We start from the raw sequence: 12,439 nt of genomic DNA on the forward strand, positions 1-12,439 counted from the left end.
TTCGGAGATTGCACCGAAAAGCGAAGGAATGGTGAATTGTTTTGGCCATTTTATAAGCATCTAAACGTTGTGTTTTCGATTTACGTCATTTATTCATTCACGTTCCCTATAGAGCCTAAACCAAACTAGGTCTTAAAATTGTCGACTCTGAAAGTGAACGACAATCGCTGAGCAGAGTGTGGCGCAATTCCACCAGACTTGATGGCTGGAATTGCGGCATGTCAGTTATGAACAAATCCGTTATCGATGCAAATCTACAGCGCATCCCGAATAAATGGACAGGAAAATGCTCGGACTTCCATCACCGCTCGAGCTGCGGTATTTTTCGCGTTGAACAGCAGAGGCTCTGTTTATTCGCGCAGTGTTTTGCAAGAGCTCTTATTAACAAGACGTCCTCCCGCTGTTACATCAGGCTGTGTGTTGGTCACCTGTCGGGAATGCTAACGTACCTCCTGCTAGCACATGCTAGAAATGCTCAGTCACTAAGCTATCCGTTATCCCGTTTCTTGGAGATGTGAGATATGCAAAGCGGTCGCAAAGATACAAAATCGTGCGTTCACGCGTTTTGGTTGCATAAATGTCTCCTTTTGCAAACTACCCCCTCCGCGTCTTCAAGTAGGGGGTCTTTACATTCAACGAGAAAAGTAAATCGAAGTGGACAGTGTCGTGGCGTCTCGTTACCGTCTTGAGCCCCCGAAATAGGCTGGGAGCAGGTTAAAGCAAAGCTCCGAATGAAACATTTCCGAGGTCTCCACTTTTCTTTCCTTCGCTCCGCTTTACCTCTGAAAAATTGAAGTGTTTTGTGTAGCATCAGTGGAAGATAAAGAATTTATTGCACGGTAAGCGATCAGTCTCGTTAATTTGGTATCAACAAAAAGCTCATATGCAATGTAACCGTGTAACATCAAAAGATAGTTGCAGTAATTGTAGAAGTAAACCAGTTGGACTTATTTTGCTAATTTGTTTGTATTTTCTCAGAAAGTCAGACAAGCGTCAAGGTACCTGTTTCGAATTTGCATCATTGATTTTAGACCATGTTGCATTGAAAAGTCCAGGGATTTTTGTAAACTGATTGCTTTCTCCCTAATGTGTGGATTTCGGTGATCAAGTTTTAGAAATTAACAGTTCACGTCTGCACAAGATGAAAGCAAGGAAGTTTTATTGCATTGAGGATCCCGAGTAGGTACTCCGAACTTTTTGTTATCCCATGAGTGCATTTAGGTGCATTTTGTAGCGTCGAGTACGGACTAGCCGTGTGAGTGTAGGCGACATCAGTTTGCCTGGGTTTGGTTTAAGGAGCGCGCGGGGGCGCCAGGTAGGCAGTGAACGAGGCTGGAGCTGGCATCGAGAGACTTTGTACTCCTCCAAGGCAAGGTAAAGCCAACACTTACCCAGACTTCAGTTATGTCTCACTGCTTTTTATTTGGTAACGGCTAATTATGAGGCATATATGGATATTGTTAGGTATATCGTGTGTTTATAAATAATGCAATACGCATGATTTTGCCGGTTGGGAACTAAATAAACTTGTGCCCTCTGTTTGCACAAATGGTGTGCAAACCAAATTTTACCTTCCAACATAGCACATAACGTTATGTGCAACTTAACTCGCCCCCTTCTTCCTTAACGCAGCTCGCGCAGAATCGGTAAATAAGGTTTGGCGCCAAGAATGGCAAAGCGGCTGTGTAAAGTGCAGCAGGTGGCTCGGGTCCGTCGTCGCCCGCCAGGTGCGCGCCGCGCTGGTCACTCTCCGGCCGCCGGACACCCGGCAGATCGCCGCTTCCGCTACCGACATGCTCTTCTAGGGTAGCCTTGGAAATAAAGGATGCACAGGTAGCTTTGTGGACGGTCAACGACATGGTCATCAAAATGAATTTTTATATCGTCCTCGAATTTAGACGTTGGTTTTAGAGCAAGTACACGTCGGTAGTGTGTTCGGTTAAGCTTGAATTTATTTTGTGGGCAGTATAGTGCCAAGAGCTTTAGTACAATATAATACACCCTAATTATAGAGGGCAGTAGAATTTAAATTTTGTCACTGATAGTTTTACAATGAATTCATATTTGTATGGTCACATCAGATATCGTGCATCTCACGTAGATACTGCTTGTTTAGGAATATTCCTTCTGTTTCTGATTGAATAATTCAACACATCAATTTAATGGTAATTAATAAATGTACCCAAAACTCTTGAGGTTAGTTGGATGAATTCCAAAATGATTCAACCTCAAGTATATTTCCTGCTGCTACTTGGATAACAAAATTGTTTTTCATCTTGAACTTATGAATGAGGAGAACAGCCAACCAACCAAAGCAAGCATTGCTTAAGTTAAACTTCCCATGTTGCTCACTGTTTACTTTCCAGAAACTGAAATTTGTAATGTCCTGATTGCAGCTGAAACAAGAATGGCAAAAATATTTTGCACTGTTAATTTTCCTACAATTTCACATTGTACATTTGGACACTTGTCAATGGCATCATTTGGTATGTGTTCTCTCAGGTTGGGCAAAAAAACTGATTTTGGAAAACTTTAAATATTTCTACTGGCAATAGCTAAGAAGTCCCACCCCAGTCTCTGCTAAACTTTAGTTTATTTAAATAATTGGCACAATTTTTGGCCTATCTTTTGACTTTTTGCAAAAATAGTGGAGGTAGCTGTGAAATTTTACTGCAGATCAAATTTCAAGAAGGATAATCAAAGATAAATTAATGAATAGTGTTACACTCTTTTATATCTTTTACAGTGCTTCAAAATTCAAAGGAAAGCAAAATTACATTGTGTGCACAATAGGTTGCTAATTTATTATTTTCCACTTTGGCATATCCTCCCAAGTTAGCTTTCATGCTCTTTGGTTTTGGTATTGAACAGCCAATTATACCTTTTAATAAAAGAAAAAAAATCTGTGAACCGGTAGAATGCCTCTAAATAGTCTGTGTTTGTTTTTTTCGCTGCCATGTCGGGAAATTTATCAAACTATGTATTTTCTTTGAATCAATAGCTGTAATGTAATAGAGGTTAAATGAACAAGCAAATTACTGCATCTATATGTTTTTCAGTGCTTGAATGGTGTGCCATATGACTTTCTGTTGGCAGCCTTCATAATAACTGTAAGATCTATAATGCTCAGTTGAGGAGTCTCAACTCTTTTGTGGAATATATGTGCTGTAACACTAATTGTGTTCCTTTATGGTTGACAGAAAGGCTGATAAAGAATGTAAGGACATTCTCCGATATGTCAGAGAAAAATATAACTTGATCTTTCTTTACTAATAACAAAAATGGTTTTGGAATCGCAGGGAGCAGCTGCAATTAGGCCTTCAAGCTTTTTCTGAGGTAAGTTAAATATAGCAGTACTGCATTATCCAGCCCTGCTGATCTACTATTGATGGTTGAGTAGAGACAATAAATACTTGGGGAAAAATTGCAAGAGGCTGGTAAAAAGTGTTTGGAGTAACTCTTGATAGTTTCCAATGTTTTAGTGAGTTGCATTAACCACAATTGTTTTATTTATGTCTTGCCTCATAAAACTTATAAACCAAACAGGAAATCAAATTTGCCTGATTGAATTTTTTGAGGATGTGACTAACCACATTGAAGGTAGAGTCATATATGTAGTGTACATGGATTTCAGCAAAGCATATGACAAGGTACCCCATGCAAGGCTTATTGAGAAAGTAAGGAGATATGGGATCCAAGGTGACATTGCTTTGTGGATCCAGAACTGGCTTGCCCACAGAAGGCAAAGAATGGTTTTAAACGGGTCATATTCTGCATGGAGGTTGGTCACCAGGGATCTGTTCTGGGACTCCTACTCTTCATGATTTTTATAACTGACCTGGATGAAGAATTGGAGGGATGGGTTAGTAAATTTGCTGATGACACAAAGGTTGGAGGTGTTCTGGATAGTGTGGAGGACTGTCAGAGGTTACAGCGGGACATTGATAGGATGCAAAACTGGGCTGAGAAGTGGCAGATGGTGTTCAACCCAGATAAGTGTGAGGTGGTTGATTTTGGTAGGTCAAATATGATGACAGAATATAGTCTTAATGGTAAGACACTTGGCAGTGTGGAGGATCAGTGGGATCTTGAGGTCTGAGTCCATAGGACACATAAAGCTGCTGCCCAGGTTGACTCTGTGGTTAAGAAAGCATATGGTGCATTGGCTTTCGTCAATCGTGGGATTGAGTTTAGGAGCCGAGAGGTAATGTTGCAGCTATATAGGACCCTGGTCAGTTCTGGTCGCCTCACTATAGGAAGGATCTGGAAACCATAGAAAGGGTGCAGAGGAGATTTACAAGGATGTTGCCTGGATTGGGGAGCATGCCTTGTGAGAATAGGTTGAGTGAACTCGGCCTTTTTTCCTTGGAGTGACGGAGGATGAGAGGTGACCTGATAAGATGATGAGAGGCATTGATCATGTGGATAGTCAGAGGCTTTTTCCTAGGTCTGAAATGGCTAGTATGAAAGGGTACAGTTTTAAGGTGTTTGGAAGTAGGTACAGGGGAGATGTCAGGAGTAAGTTTTTTACGCAGAGATTGGTGAGTGCATGGAATGGGCTGCTGGCAACGATAGTGTCTTTTAAGAGACTCCTGGACAGGTACATGGGGCTCAGAAAATTAGAGGGCTCTGGGTAATTTTTAAGGTAATGACATGTTCAGCTTTGTGGGCCAAGTGCCTGTAGTGTGCTGTATGTTTTCTATGTTTTCTATGTTAAAACAAAGTTATTAATCAAACCCAGGCTTGTTCTATAAAGAGATCTTCCACTGAGTAAAGGTTGCAGTATCCTTCCTGAATTTGTTTAAAATTTTAAGGTAAATGTATTAGAAACTACTTTAGAATGTATGACATTTGGTGTATGTTATTGCATGTTTTTGTCAATGTGTCTTAATCGGTAACACTGATAACAATTTACATCAGGGAATTCAATGTTCCGCTTTATATGCAGGAGTTGCTGTACACATAATTTCATGAAGCTATTATAGCACTCTTACTGGTGAGACAACGTAATTGCAGTTTTAGTGTCTGGAGCACTGGAAAATACCATAATGAGACTTTCAATTTATGTTTATTAATTTGGATTCTGAGTGACTGTACCACAGTAGTAAATGGGTTTAACATAGAATGCGATTCAGTCAATATTAAGATGCTCATTCTAGTTTAACAATACAAAATTTACTTTCAGAATTACATTTGAATTGTTACAATATACATCACTTTGTAACTTTCGTCACCCACCATGATCACTAGGCACCTATACGTTCTTTATTTGGCATTGTCAAAAATACATTTTTTTGCATGTTACTTAGGTTAAAGTTGCTCTGTGTTCTTTGGCTTTGCCCTACATTGGAAAAAGGTCAGCCATGTTATTTAGTTTATGCTGGTTCCGAGCCCTCCTTGGTTATGACATTTAATCCCCAGTTTAGTTGTCCTTTGCACTAAATTGGTGTATTTATATTTCTTGTACCATTTTTGTGTACCCCTTTAGAAGTTACAGAATTGAAAGTATAATCTTGGGTAATGTAATCCTTAGTCTGAATATACCAACAGGATATGCTTTTTTTTCTTGTCTTCCCACTTCTAGCAGACAAAATTAACCATGATAAACATCTAAACATTAGATCTTCTTAGGAGAATATTGTTTAATTTGCCAACATATTTCATGGTTTCACTTTACCTTTGAAGGAAAGAATAGCCATTGTTAGTTGATAAGGTTTGATGTCCCAATAATATGTCTAGATGGATGGTTATGGTAAAGTAGTTACTAGCTGCAAAATGTTTTATTTTAAGGTTTATGGACTCAAAGAATGCCCATTAGCTGACTTTATAAAGTGTTCTGTAGGAAATGCTTTGTAACAAGAGTATCACCACCGTCTGTTCTACTGGAAAGTTAATGACCTCCATCCCCCCCCCCATTTCCCTCCCGATGGCTCCTTGACTTTAAATGGGAGGCATGCTCCTTGGAATTATTTTATCAGTCTAGTTTAATAGGGTTATACTTCAAAGTTGAAGAAAACCCTACGTTTTAAGGATGCATGGGATCAGACAAAATTAAGTTTTAACCTGCTATTTTCATAGATTTTTTTTCACTTTATATGTGTTGAACTTTTTTAATGCAATGAGGGGGTACTAGATTTGGCTATTACTGCTATTGGTAAAGAAGTGATATGGAAGCATAGCCATTAGTGTAAGTCCCAGTCCCAGTGACCCGGATTAAATTTAAGGAGTTTGTACATTATCTCTGGACTGTGTGGATTTCCTCTGGGTGCTCTGGTTTCCTTTCTTACTCCAAAAACATACAGTATGGATTAGTAGGGTAATTAGGCATTGTGTGCTCATTGGGCTAGCGCTGTCCAATTACACTTACTGTGTTGTATCTCTAAATTAAAAAAATAAGCGATCACATTTTATAAAGCAAACTGAAAAGAAATTTTATAATTTTGATTTTAAAGTCTCTTTCAACTTTTCACTTCAGTAGAAGCATACACTGCTGCTCATATTTAGATTTTTAAGACCATCATTGGTAAACTTCAGCCTCCAATATAGCATGATTGCTATAAATATTTTAAAGTGGTGGATTGTAGAAAGAATATTTACTGTGGCTATGTATTTTTTTCAGTTAGTAGTGAACACTCATGCTCTTGGAGGCATTCGTGTTCCACTTGGATCTGATTTCTGTCTGGTGCCACAATCCTCTGGTAGTTCACCTAGCATTATCCTCAGCATTGATTACAAAAAAGTATTTGAGCATACAAGACCTTACAAGTAGGCCTAGTACTGTACTTGTCCATTAGCTGAGTATGAGATTCTGCAGATGCTGGAAATCCAAAATAGCACACACACAATTCTGGAGGAATAGCGTGCCAGGCAGTATATATGGAAGGAAATAAACAGTCAATGTTTTGGGATGAGACCCTTCATCGGGACTGGAAAGGATGGGAGAAGAAGCCAGAATAAGCTGGTGATGAGAGGGGAAGGAGTAAAAGCTAGAAGGTGATGTGAAGCCAAGTGGCTAGGGGAGGGAGGATGAGGGTTGACTGCTTTTCTTTACATATCAATGCTCTGCTGTAGAGATAGTAAAGAGGCAAAGTTCCTTGATGTGTATATAACAGATGGTCTGACATGGACCCAAAACACTGCCTCATTAGTCAAGAAGGTACAGCAGAATCTGTACTTTCTGAAGAGATGGAGGTATGCAAGGCTCACCCACCCCTATTCTAACAATTTTCTACAGGAGCAGCAATGAGAGTGTCCTGTCTGGGTGTATGATTGTGTGGTGTGGAAGCTGCAAGGCATCAGAATGCAAGACATTACAGAAAATAGTAAAAACACCAAGAGGATCACTGGGCTTTCCCTCCACCTTGTTTGTGACATTTACCGGGAGCATTCAATATGAAGGGGCTGGATCCCTACCACTCATCCCACAATCTTTTTGACCTACTACTGTAAGGAAGGGGATAATAACCATTAAGTTGAGGACTGCTAGACCTGATAACAGCTTCCATCATGCTGTGAGACAAATGAATACCTTCTCACCACCAAAGTTCCATCAGTAGGACTGAAAACCTTTTTACCTGTGCTGCACACTAAACGCACTTTGAATTGTATTTTATTAAATTATCTGTGGTAATATTTTTATGTGCTCTGTGTGATGTTAGTTTTGTGGGTCCAGAGGAACATACAGTCAGATGACAATTAACTTGAATTTGAAGTAAGAAGCTGGGAGATGGGTGGAAAAGATGAAGAGCTGAAAAGGGAGGAATCTGATAGGGGAGGAGAGTGGACCCTGGGAGAAAAGAAGGAAGTGGGGCATCAGGGGAGGTGATATGCAAGTAAGGAGAAGAGAAAAGATTTGGGGGGGGTTTGTCAGAGTGGTGAATGGAAGAAGGAAGGGGGAGGAGGAAAATTGCTGGAAGTCTGAGAAATCAGTATTCGCTCCCTCAGGTTGGAGGCTACCCAGACGAAATATGAGGTGTTGTTTCTCTAACCTGAGAATGGCCTCATCATGGCAGTAGAAAAGACCATGGACTGACATGTTGGAATGGGAATTGAAATTAAAATGGTTGGCCATCGGGAATTTCCGCTTGTTGCATTTGTAGATATGGTGCTTGACAAAGCAGTCTCCCAGTCTACATCTGGTCTCATTGATGTAGAAGAGTCTGGATCGGGATACAGTAAATTACCCCAGCAGATTTGGCAGAGCTTGTGATATAGGACAGGGTGGATGAAAGCATTTTGAGTCAATTCAAAATAACTTGTTGTGCCGTTATTTTGTATAAACCTTTTGAATAAAGTTATGTTTCAGATACAGTACAGTGGATTCCAGTTAATTGGGGCACTTTGGGAGCAGCACATTTTGTCTTAATTAAATGGCTTCCCCAATTAGCTGGCTTCATGGAAATGGTTAAAAAAATATATTAAAAAAAGACAAACCACCATTTTAACTGATTAACAAATTATGTAATTAAATACCTAACAAATTAGAACACCAGTAATACTACTACAGTGTTATGAAACTGTATTAATCCCTACTGGTTATTGGAGGAATTCATTCAACTTGTGTGTTCTTTTGTTTGACTGTAAATGAACAAAATTAGTGCAGACACCGAGTATAGATAATAGACTACCTGCATACAATACTATCGACAATTGCATCCCCAAAATCTTCTTTTTCATTGTAACATTTCAAGATGATTGTCAATATCTTCAAATTCTTCGTAGTTTCTAACTTGAAGTAGTGAAATTTTTGTTTCCATTCCTGGCCATTTCTAGCATCTCCAAACCTGAATGCTTGGATCCTCAGTAAGCAAAACTGTTCTGAATTATCTTGCTGCTTATTTGTTGCCAACAGTGATTTAAATTTTTCTATTTAAAAAAAATTGTTTACTGTAAGCACGATGTATTGTCTCGTTGCCATGCAAGTGCATACATCTGACACTAGTTAGAAATTTCAGCAATGGCCTCCTGTCCCAATTAAGTGGCATTTCCCAAATAAATAAAGGGAATCTTGGTTACTTTCTTATTAAGGTTTTGCTCTTGAAGAGTTGTCCCAAATAAGTGGCTGCCCCAAATAACCGATGGTCCAATTAACTGGAATCCGCTCTATTTAGAATTGTTAAAAATAAGGCTATGTACTATACCAATCATTGCTTAGCCCTTTGACAATGCTAAAAAGGCAATGTTGGCTCAACTATATGTGATTACAAAAAGCATTGGGCTATTCTACATGCTAATGTTTTTTTTCTGCAATTGTTCAAAAGAGGCACCAGTTATACATTGAGGAGCAGAGCTTGTGCTGGAATGAGTTATGATGGAATGTTTCACTGCAGATTGCTGTCTTTCCAACCAACAATTGTTTCTGTGCAGTATTTTTAACCAGAGTCTCAGATGTTTTTGCTGTAGAAAGAGGAGTAGTACACTTAGATACTATTCCTGTAGTATTGGAGCTTATGCATCAGAATATTTATGCTAATGGTTAGCTCTGGCAAGTTCTTTGACATAGATGCAGACTAATGCTTGGTGATAATCAATGGAGGGATTAGCTTGATGTTAATATCCACTTAATATATGAATAGGTTGCCAGGATATTTTTGCCAGTGTATGTAATGAAGCGATTCTGTTTCTGTGGATTTTTCTGATTCAGATCCACCTTTCCCAACTCAATTTATTAGTGTGGAGGTGTGTTTAAGTTGCCTTCAGGCACTGGCTTATCACTAATGGGTTCATCCACTGGGATGTTTTCAGTGAGAATGTTATTGGTTTTTTTTCTTTTTAACCTTACCTCTACTGTGTATGAAATTTAAAATTTCTCATCTCACTTGGGATGTCCAATCCCATGGGATTTCTGAATTTTCCATTTCGGTCATGCATATGATTTTTGAAAAGATTTGTTGTAACTTTCAGCCCTAAATAGTTTGAATAAGCTCAGGAACATTTGTCGATTTTAGAGTGCCCTTGAAATGTATATGAGGTCTACTGTGAAATAATTAAGAAAATTAATTTAAAAAGATGAATTTTCAAATGCAGGAACAGGGAAGGTCTATATTAAAAAGCAAGTTCGTCTGCTGGATATTTTCTGTTGAATAAAGGTGGTATCATACCTTTCCTTGAGTAGATACAGGGAGCAGACCATAATTGAGAAACTAGTTAATTTACAGTTTTAGACAAATTATTAAACCACATACAGCTATAGCCTTTTGAAGTTGTTTTTCAGAAAATCAGGTTGTAACATGTATCAAACGTTTAACTGACCCTGTGCAGCAATGTTCCACTTAGCTGATTAGAAAGTAGAGATTACCATCTATGTAGAATTTCACATATCTAATCATGAAATCTTTGATTTAAAAAAAAAAGCTGTTTTGATAAAATACTGTTTATACCCTGTGGGAAATAGTTATTGATTCATTTCATTTCAGTCAAGGGTTTTTCTACAAAAGCACAATTAATTGTGGGAATTTCTTTGCATGGTATATTTTTGTTTTAAAATTTATTTTTGCTTCTGATCCTTCAATTGTTGAAAGAAATAATAGTAATGTTTCATGTAAAGCAATACATTTTTGTTTAATTAGCCTGAGCAGATGTTCTAGTCTTACTAAGATTGGGGAAATAGTGTCATTATTTCAAATGGAGAAATTCATAGGCTTGATTTTGATCAGTTAACAGTTTGTGTAAATTGTTGAACAAAATTGTAATCCAATCTGGATTTTAAGGTTAGGAGAAAATAGTAAAGCTTTCACTTGCCGTGCAGATTGGATGTTGATTGTTTTGTAGCACGTGGATGTACTGTAAAGTCTGAAAGTTGTAATTATAATGTCAAATTCAAACTCTCAGTGCTAAATTCTCAATTTTTGTTCAAATCTTTTCATTGTGGTTTTTCATTGTAAATGAGAATTTAATGTTATTTTGTAATGTTTATTTGTGATGGAGCTAACTTTCTCATAGCTAGTTATCTTTTGCAATAATTACTAATGCATCATCAAGCAGGTGTAAACATCCAAACATTTTAATCACCTTAGCAATAATTGAGAGTAAATTTATGAAAAGCAGTTATTTGACAGGAAGGCAGTTAACTGCATTGGTGTGCAGAAGTCCACCTGGATAACTCTCCATATTCAGGTAGATGTCAGTGTTGCAGCTGTATTGGAACAGTTTGCTACAAGTGCAAACATTTTGAGGATGAAGTTTCATCAATACCATAGCAATTTGTTGTTAGTGTCTAATAAATTATCAGGTTTCTATACTGTATTTTCTATAATGGTTCTATTTAGAACAATGCTGGTGTATAATGGTGTATAATGAAGGGAGTCCTGTCTGGAGATGGAGTTTTGTCTGCTGGGATGTATGGCAGATGGCCCTAGGAATGCAGTTGTAAACAGATATATCTGAGAAATGTGCCTTTTGGACTTAAAAACTTAATCAATAGTGGTACCACTAAGCCAGACTTGGCAATATCCTGCTTCGCCTAACTGCTCAAAAATTGAAGTCTTTCCTTTATGTAACCTGCTGTAATGGCTTCTCGGTAATGCTTCACTGCTAAGGCTAATGAAATGGCTTCTCTGTAATGTTGACTGCTGAGGTAATGGTTTCTCTGTAGCAGGAATGTTTGGGTTATGGCTGGAGATAATAGGACTGTGGTATGCATGTTAGCCGATCAGGATTTTGTTGCCCTGTCTTGTGAATCTGGAAGGAATTTTTTCGCGGGCTTTTTTTTTGCCAGAGAGGTGAGGAGAGAAGACACGAATGGAGAGATTTGGTAGACCACTGGATGGGGTGGACTCAGAGCGAAGGTCTGAAGGGCAGCGATGATCGGAGGAAGTCGATGGTGAACGATTGGCTTGTCAGTGAGCTCCAACTTTGCGCGACAGACTGTTTAATAAGATTGGGCCCTTTTTCTTTTATTTTGTTTCTCTACTAACCTTATAGTCAAAGTAAGAACTATAAAGCTTAATTGTTTAGTGGCATATTATGTACTGTTTGTTATTTTGGGGATACTGATTTGTAACGGGACACATCACGCAGCATCCACCCAAATGAGATTTCTGAAGTTTTAAGTTGCTGGCCGAAGTGAGTTACATTTAAAATTGTAGTAGTACACACAATATGCAGTAAGATCTGTGCAACCTGTAGATAAAGGGTAACAGTTGGCAAGAAATATTTGCGTCTCAATTGACAGTAGATCATTTTCAATAGGAGAATCACCTAATAATGCACTTGTTCTGTTGCATTATTACTGCTGAATCCATGATTCTGGGCAAGACCATTGAGTAGAAGCTTGATGGACTAGTCACCAGTTTATAGGAATGGCTACAAGCTTTTCCTTCATTTACAAGACATAAGTCAGGAATACAAGAGATTATCCTCTACCTATAAGACCATAAGACATAGGGGCAGAATTAGGCCATTTGGCCCATCGAGTCTGCTCTGCCATTCAATTGTGGCT

The 12,439-nt window shown here is 38.5% G+C and overlaps 1 protein-coding gene across 2 annotated transcripts in view; it reads left to right on the plus strand.

Annotated features, from left to right (window-relative positions):
- The first annotated feature begins 236 nt into the window (after positions 1-236).
- The window catches only part of pcdh15b (protocadherin-related 15b), a 1,734,278-nt gene continuing 1,722,075 nt past the window's right edge, over positions 237-12,439 (plus strand). For both annotated transcript variants that reach the window (XM_073027317.1, XM_073027316.1), the window contains exon 1: positions 237-839. The gene's annotated coding sequence lies outside the window, so the exon portion shown is untranslated. The remainder of the gene's footprint in view (positions 840-12,439) is intronic.

This window comes from Hemitrygon akajei, chromosome 23 (genome assembly GCF_048418815.1).
Source record: "Hemitrygon akajei chromosome 23, sHemAka1.3, whole genome shotgun sequence".
Lineage (NCBI taxonomy): Eukaryota > Metazoa > Chordata > Chondrichthyes > Myliobatiformes > Dasyatidae > Hemitrygon > Hemitrygon akajei.